At 42.0% G+C, this 9,173-nt stretch overlaps 1 long non-coding RNA gene across 2 annotated transcripts; it reads right to left on the bottom strand.

The window, feature by feature from the left end:
* Nucleotides 1-235: 235 nt before the first annotated feature.
* LOC116940473 (uncharacterized) lies at nucleotides 236-8,722 on the bottom strand. 2 transcript variants are annotated; one of them, XR_012941348.1, is made up of 3 exons: nucleotides 8,454-8,722; nucleotides 5,117-7,741; nucleotides 236-1,863 (listed from the first exon to the last, which is right to left on the bottom strand). It is a non-coding gene; the product is annotated as an uncharacterized LOC116940473 (long non-coding RNA). The 2 variants fall into 2 exon arrangements; XR_012941347.1 differs by lacking the exon at nucleotides 236-1,863 and having other exon boundaries at nucleotides 2,529-6,582; nucleotides 7,657-7,741.
* Nucleotides 8,723-9,173: the final 451 nt, after the last annotated feature.

Here is a 9,173-nt window from a genome sequence, read left to right as displayed (position 1 = left end):
AAGACATTATTTTTAAAATTTTTATAATGCATGTGTGCAAAAGTGATGGATTATGGATATAAAGTATGTAAATGTTTATACAAGGGCAGGAAACAAGTGTTGAGGTAGGCAGATATGCGTGCACGAACGTACAGAGAGATCGACAAAGCATATTGATCACTGCAAACACAAATAAATATAATTCGTGGCACTGTTACTGAAGATGGCGAGGAGAGGAAGATACTCGGGCCATTGGTCAGAATCAGAATATTTATTTATACTTCAGGAGAAATCCGATGAGCTATAAAGCTCTTTTTCACAGAAGTCCAGTAGGGGCGTGGGGTAAGAACGTTACAACAACAAACAATACAAAAACATGATAGTAGTGATGCAGAGTACAACAAAGATAAACAAGTCACACAAACGCATACAAAAATAAAACTAAACCGTCGCCATCCTGCCAGGCAACCCCCAGGAAGGTATTCACTTTTCAGAAGCGACGTGGCCACAAACGATAGCAGCTAAACAAAGTCGCCCATCATTTGGACATTTATAGCACCAAAATCATCTAAATGATCTCAATGCATGTGTCTAAATGCATACGTAAGAAATGGGGAACAGCATTTTAGGAATGATTCGGATTGTTAATTGCATTTTCTCTTCTGTAAGCATTACTGCGGTGCTCATGAAATTTCATCTGCGGCCATTTGAACATCCAAATTATTTTAAATTCATGAGAAAGACCGACTCCGTCCCATAACGAGCAATAGATTGATTTGTTAATTGAGATAATTAAGTTGAGAACGTCTCCTTATGTACAATGAACATCAATACCATCAAGAATGGCATTATTATTATTATCATCATCATCATCATATTCACATCTAAAAAAACATAGTCTGTAAATGAAGAAGATGAAAGTTACATTTTAACCTCTATTAAATTTGGCAAAATCTGCTTCAGATAAGTACATTTCAAAAGTTTTTGGTCATTTATGTCCCTGTTAGTTTGTTTTTCTGATGGGACTGCATTCATTGGGCTACTATTGCTCCATGAGGATAATGTCATGACACAACCATTAGTGAAAACAAATATAATCAAATTCATTCCTATATACAGCCTCACATGTGTTTTTCCGCATTGCGTTATGAATGCAACATAGATAATCCAGTGAAAATTCATTGGGATAATTAAAGTACAACAGGGTTTTAAAGGATCATGGTCTCGAGTTAGGTTCTCTACACAGATACATTGATGAGCATGAATGTCACACATTAGTATTCCTTATTGATTAACTGTTCAATCGCAATTCTTATAGATTTCTTCAATCAATTGAAAAAATATACACAAAATCTAAATCAGGTGAATATTTCTCGTCTAACCATGAAGGGACAATTAAATTAGGAGCAATGGTGTCCACGTGAGGTTCGTTTATTTTATTCCGAAAATATTGAATTCAACATGAATATAAACGTAACATTTTTTCACCGAAACGTTTGTAAATAAAGCAAACATTGTCAAATAACTCCAGTCAACCAGCTTTGAATACCACATTTTCTCCGAAACTCCAGTTCACCTTACGCGAGCTACAGCATCGTTCACCGGTGACGGCAACTGCCAAGTCCTCGCGTCTCGATTCAGCCATGGGCCACAAAAGCCCCCAATCCTGTTATGCATGCCGGCGAACGCCGTAAGAGACTGCCATTCCGTCGCGCGATCCGCCCTGCAGGATGAAGGACGGCGAGCGCCAATAAAGACATCTCCTCCGTCAACCCGCAAAGGTCGACCCCTCCCCCCCATCAACAAGCGGCAGGGCCCGATACAACAGCTCCAGGCTCAAAGCCGCATACACGGGGAGCCGTCCGGACATCGCCATCCATCACCCTAATGAAGAGAAAGAGAGCCGCAATTAACCGGACGGGCAGGCTGTCCTACAAGCTGCACGCTGATTGCATAAGTGCTTTATTCTGGCTACGGCCAAAGCCACGGGCTCGTTAATCTCATTACAGGGAGAGAAGGAGAAAAAATGCATCGCACGGTGGCAAGGAGTGTGGTAGTGTGGACAAGCCCAAGATGCGTCGTCATTGGCGACTAGGGCTATTGGCGGCTTGACGCAGGCGCTCCCTAGACGTGCGCTTTGCTCGGCGAGGTAGCCCGCTCCGTGGCAGTGGCGAGATCCGCTTAATCATCGGCGGGCGCTGTTATTTTGGTAACGCCATAACGAATAAGCGCAATTCCCCCCATTGCGGGCGTGTGCTCATGGAGGACAGTGGTCATATTTTGCACGCCTCGCTGGTTTACAATAGTTTCACTGTTACCCAAATCGTGCACCGGCGGTGTGTTCCAGACAAAATGTGTTTGTCGGTTGACTTACATCTGTTGTTTGTTGAATAACACCTACACGATTGTTAATTATTTATTCTCGTTATGTTCATCTTCTTTGGTTCTTTCGGTACAGTCACGTAGAATGAGAATAAAATAATAAAATAAGACAATAAAATTATCACGACGTTTCGGCCACAACACAAGTAGCCTTCAACAGGTGAAAGAGCAGAACTGTCGGGACGACAGTGCTTCAATGAAGCACTGTCGTCCCGTCGTGAGAATTTTATTGTCTTATTTTATTATTTTATTCTCATTCTACGTGACTTTACCGAAAGAACCAAAGAAGATGAATCCTTGCAGTCACGACAGCTTTAAATCTCGTTATATTGTTTTGGTGTTTTTTTTCCCCCCTCCCCTCCAATGTATTACTATTGCGCTCGGGGCATCTTGGCACGAGATGGAGACTATGTGAGGGAACCTAGACTAGTGCACAACTGTGTCGCAGAATGTTTACAGAACTTCTTCTCAATCATCCTTCAAGCGCCCTTTTGCCATTTACGAGATGGAGGTCGTACTTTCTCACACACACTTTGCCATGAGTCTGTTGTGTGACAGTCAACATTTTAATTTTAATTCTCAAAGGTGTTTTTTTTTTCCACACCAAATCAAACAGAAACCCAATTTTAACATCATGTGTTTTTTTTGTTCATGCAGTTCTTTGGAAATCAGCCTGAGACCATTAACTCGCTGAACGGGAGAGGTCAGTTTAATCACGCGAATGATTTGGTGATGCACCGTTGGCAGTTGTGTACAGAGCAGAATTATTAAAATCTACACATTCGTCAATAACACTGCGGCCTTAAAAGTAAAACATATATACTATATATGTTTATATATGCTAGGTGATGTTTGTCACGTGCATTGAAAAAGGACCATTACCCAAAAAGCTGTCCATTGTATATTCTTGCTTTTAAGGCCACGGGTGTTACTAATTCATGTATAGAGTTTCCAGTCTCACCATTTGTGGCTGAAACCTGGATTAGAACCCATGTTTAGAGTAGTGCTGGCTCGGTGCTCTGACCTTTGATCCACTCTATTTCAAGTATTTTCTAAGGTTGGTTACTTTGAATGTTATTGTAAACAGCAACAATACAAAAAGAACAGACTTCATAAGTAACTAAACAAAAACGAAAAAGGCTTCTTATCAATAATTATGCTGACATGCTCAATGTGACATTATTTGCGCTCCAAACGTTTCACCAAATGAAATTAACTGAAACAAATGAACTGGTTATTAAGAAAATAACAATTATTCCACGACCCACGTGAGTTTACATTTTTTTCTCTTTCTTTCAAGAGCTCTCTAAACAGTGCGAATACGATTGCTTCTCACAACACTGCTAATTCCGCCGCGCGGAAGATATTCGAAAGGGGATATTAAAACATGCAATTTGGTGCATTTTACACTGCATGTGTGTCCAGTGTGTCCATTTCTATAGAGTCTTGTGTTTCACAATGACAAAGCCCCCCCCCCCCCCTTCATTAACCGCGACTGTTAATCAGAGAGGGTGTATTTTTTATTTTTGGTATACCCCAGTATTTATCAGGGTGGCCACTGGGTTTGAACTGTTAACCTCTACAATAATAATAATAAAAAAACGTTGCAACTGGGGCCGTGCCACTCTGTTATATTTGAGCATGTTCTATTTTATAGGAAATTGGAAGAATTTAATTTGTTTAACAAATAAACACCCATAACCTCTGAAAAGGATTTGGACGTATTAAAAGCATGATTTTGGCTCGAATAAATATGAAGAATGCAGTGCAGAGAATAATAGGAAAGTGTGAAGCTTGCATAGGGTGAGTGGATAATAGGATAATAAAGAATCGGATAAGAGGAGTGTTACAGTCACGTGTGTGTGTGTATATATAGCATGGGTGGTATTTCATTTCATACCGTTTATCCCCTTTCGAAAAGGAATTGGTTGAATTTTAAATTTGTATTAAAAAACACTATGGACCTTTGAAAAGGATTTGGAAATATTAAAAACATAATTTTACATTTAAACCATGTAGCGGAAAGCACATATCTGTATATTTTCACATCACTTACACCCAGCAGTCTGTTAAGGCTATACGGGGGATCTTTGTATTTTTTTTATCTATGCATTGCCCCTTCTTTGTGCACATCGCAAAATATTGAGACTGTTTTACAAACAGGTTAATTTTGTTTGGGATTGGGTGTGCCTGTAGCAGATAAACAGAAGGTCATTTATGTCAATAGGAGAAGGATAGGGAGGAGCAAGACAATTATGGTTAGCCGGACACAAGCGAGGCTCCATGTAGACCAGGTAGATAGTGGCTCACTGATGAGCATTCCGACTCTAGTTATAGAGACGATCTCTAGTTATGGAGATCATCTCTAGTTGTAAACTAGAGATGTCTAGTTTACAGCGATGGTCTCATGAACACAGTCTCTAGTTATAGATACGAACTCTAGTTATAGACATGGCCTCGAGTTATAGAGATATTAGCTACGTGCATAAAAAACATAACTTTTTTTTGCAATGGCGTGTGAAAAGCGTGCAGCAACCAAGTGACATCTATAAATACGCTTGCTCGCAGCTCCTTGGGAAAGAAAAATGCACACAGGTGCATGTGCATTGATAAAAAAATACAAATATCCCCCGTATAGCCTTAACAGAATGTAAGTGCTGTTAGCAGGTAGCACCTATGAAGGCCGGCACGGACACACGAGGGGGTGGGTGGCCAGCACCACGCCCGACCGCCTTTGTCTCTCCACACATCTCACCAAGCAGTCATTTGAGGCTGAGTCGACCTAGGGGAGGCCCAGTGTACCGGTTCAGATAATCGTCACTGGTGTTGTCCGTGAGCGGGAATCCAACTCGGGTGGCTGGGGTTCGTAGTGCAGCGCAGCTTACCGCTACACTCCACATAAATCCCTTCCACACACACACACATCCTCCACTGATCCCGACATAAGTAACGGTATACATTAAAAAGCCAAAGAGGCGCCGAGATTTGCTTAATAGCAGTTCGTCCACCCGTAATCACAGATGTTAAGCAAGGACAACTTACACAATTAGCTCCAATCCAGATAATACCACTCATCATAATAAAGTGATTAATTATTATCAGCCCAGGCGGTGGCTGTAACTATTCTTATAGGCATGGCGTTACTGGGATTGTCAACAGCGTCACCGTGTCATGGTGATATTGCGACTAAATGGCAATCACTCCACTATCGATGAAAACGAACAACCCTTCAGCCAGGTTGCGTCATGATGATGATGAGGTCACTTGATTGTGTCATTAAACAATATGATTTGGGCATGCTGCATACACACACAAAAACACACACACAGGCTACAGTCTACATTATAGACTGCCAGTACGCTCACCGAGGTTAAGAACCAGGCTACAGTCTACAGTATAGACTGCCAGTACACTCAACAAACAATAACCAGGCTACAGTCTACATTATAGACTGCCAGTACACTCACCCAGATTAAGAACCAGGCTATAATCCAACTCGTGTCGCTGGGGTTCGTAGTGCAGTGTAGCTGACTGCTACACTACCGCTAACATGTGAACAAACACAGTGTGAAAGACTCTTGGAATGCGACTCAAGAGACCACAAAAATGTCTAGAAATACAGATAGAATGCTGGCATTAATTGCAATGTAATTCGTCACTTGACACTGTGAATACACGGACATATGTTGGGATCGTTGAAGCTCCAGGAGACGCAATTCCCTTTGGATGAAGAGAATTCATCTCACGGGTATTTTGAGACGCAGTACATGTGGCAGCAATACTGATTTGGTCTTGAAAAGATATACATATTGATCTGATCCCAAGCTGCTCGGCTGGATTAGATTGTGCACGTCTGCCAAAGGACGTGCTGCTGCTTTTAACCGATGCCAACTAAATTAACGCATCCCGAACGCGCGGGGTGAGAAAAAAATTAAGTCACGGAGTAGCCGGGGATTCTTACAAAAAGTCAGGAGGGTAGACGCAAGCTCGAGGCAGACGAGGAAGAAGGTGACGCCGGAGATGGCAGGGAGAAAGGTGCCACCGTAATTGAGAGGGCCGTCACCTCAATTTGTGGAGAGGCAGTGCCGTGGAAAGCCCATAAACACGAGCTGTTCTGCCTGGATAAATGTGGCCCATCTGGGCAATAGGGCTGAGGGGTGGACGGGATGGTGGCTTCTTCTCTGTGCGTCTGGCGGCAGCAGCAGGCAGCACGGTTGCACACTAGGGTGAAAAACAAACTCATTCCTGGGGACAACATTTGGCTTAGTGGAGGTGACTACGAGCAATTAGAGAGAACAACGAAATGAGCGATGCGTTTCTTTTCTTACGGAATATAAGACATGGCAACATTGGTAATGGGGGGGGGGGGAAAGTGCGTGATTATATGCTTTACATATCCCCTAGGTGTGTAAATAAAGAGAGCTGGGCGTGCATGCTCGCATGCTTATCTATACGTGTGTAGTAATGAGTCCACCAGACAAAGGTAAGGAGGACGTCACACGCTTTCTTTATTTTTCCGCACGAGCTCACGCCACGTGCGTCCACTCCACTCCCGAAGCCCTTCCAGGAAGGCGCCACCGATCGCCACCGATCGCCACCACTCTCTCTCTCATCCTGGACGTTCTCTCTCTCTCATCCTGGACGTTCCCTCTCTCTCTCTCTCATTCTGGACGTTCTCTCTCTCTCTCATCCTGGACGTTCCCTCTCTCTATCATCCTGGACGTTCCCTCTCTCTCTCTCATCCTGGACGTTCTCTCTCATCCTAGACATTCTCTCTCTCTCGACCCGCCTTCTCTTCTCTTTCCCTCGTCCCACTATCTCGAGTGTAACCTGGGAAACCCCTGGGTATTTCTCCCCCCCGGATCACGTAAGCATTAGCATCTACACGTGTGTTGTGGCATTCGCGATACAGTTTTCACTTGTTAGGTCGCCTGGGTTCGATTCTTAGCCATGGGTAGCATCGGTTGCAGGTGGTATCTCAAACTGTCCTAGGATTTCCCCAGGTTGACTCAGCCTCAAATGAATACCTGGTGATGTAAAGGAGACCAGGCGTAGTGCTGGCCTTAATAGGAGCTCGCTTACAGCACATGCTCCATCAGGCTGATATTTTTGTCCTCATTTCTGTGCGTGGTGCATGTGCGTGTGTGTGCTTCCAGTGTTACAATGCATGCAATCACTGTTGGAATTCAGACAGCGCACGATAGCTGGCTTCCGAAGCTGCAGAATGCATTGCTTAATATACGTAGTTTTTGCCTTCTTATTCAAACGCTGGCGAATTCAAAATGCCACACTTACTTGGTGACACCAAGATACACGGGGCATCGTGCTGCAGTTCCCTGCATTCATGAGCCCACAGTGCGGCCAACGCTGATTTAGGGAGCTGTAAAAGGGAGAAACATGGTTTAATTAAAGAAAGAGATAGGCTCAGACATTTCCCTTCACTTCATCACATCCACCCATAGGTACCACAGGCCGCTTAATGCATTCTCCAAATTGTTCGATATATCATCACTGCAGGATTACAAAGAACCCATCATTTTTTCAAGGTTTCATTAAATGACTGATTTCTTCGACGCATTTTCAATTAGAAAAGGAAATAATGCAAATTGCTTCACCGAAAATGAAACTATTTTCCCCTTTTAGTAATCTTTAATAACAATGTACTATTTACCATCGTTATACCAATTAAGACGTATCCTTAGTCGGTTAAGAAGCAATATGGAATGACTTTTGAATAAGCTATACAAATCACTGAGTCGTCACGACACAAATACTGCAATGCATTTGTTCCAAAGTGTTGGGTCGTCAGAAAGCACACGTTTCAATGCTGTGTTCGAATACAATTAATAATGCCACATTTTTTTTATAAGTTCATTCAATAAAACACCACTCATGGGTCTCTTATGGTGCCCCATATATTAATTTCCAGCGCAGTGAATGTTTAGAGCATTTCATATATACAGCATTCACAATTATTAACAACAACACAAAACCTCTACGTACATTTGTATATTTTTTTAATCGGAGAAGAGGCAAAAGATAGAACTTTATTTTAACTTTACGTCTTCAAGACATGATGTGTGACTGCACACCGTGCAGGCCGTAGAGGGAAAATGTCCTTCGCTGAACTCCACATACGACAGACAGCAGCAGCCTTTCTCGTACCAGTCAACCCCATTCTTTCTTGTAATTATACTGAAATACAATTTAAAGTAAAATTACCATCTTGATTTGAAGCTTTCGTGACTGCAGGAATCCATACTCCTTTGGTTCTTTCGGTAAAGTCACGTGGTAGGTAGAAAAAATAATAGATCACGACGCTTTGATCGCAACACAAGCAATCGTCATCAGGTGAGACAGAGTTGTCTCACCTGATGACGGTGAGAGAACTCTGTCCCACCTGATGATGGTGAGACAACTCTGTCTCACCTGATGACGATTGCTTGTGTTGCGATCAAAACGTCGTGATCGATTAATTTTCTACCTACCACGTAACTTTACCGAAAGAACCAAAGAGTATAAAATTACCATGATGTAAATTGCATGCAGGACTTTGAAATTACGTTTAAAGACAGTTATTGTGTACATTTTATTATACAGCAAAGCTAATGAAGTAAAAATATATTTTGATTTAAAGTAAAGTCACGTAGAAGGGAAACAATAAAATAATAAGTAAAAAATTGTTTCATATTTTTTTTTATTTTATTGTTTCCCTTCTACGTGACTTTACTGAAAGAACCAAGAATATGAAGTAAAAATAACCAAAAAGTGAACGATTTATCAGGTACCCACTGAGCTATTAACTCTTTTTT

Source organism: Petromyzon marinus, chromosome 9, assembly GCF_048934315.1.
Source record: "Petromyzon marinus isolate PM22_M1 ecotype Great Lakes invasive population chromosome 9, UKy_Petmar_22M1.pri1.0, whole genome shotgun sequence".
Classification (NCBI taxonomy): Eukaryota; Metazoa; Chordata; class Hyperoartia; order Petromyzontiformes; family Petromyzontidae; genus Petromyzon; species Petromyzon marinus.
This window is presented reverse-complemented; position numbering and strand designations above follow the sequence as displayed.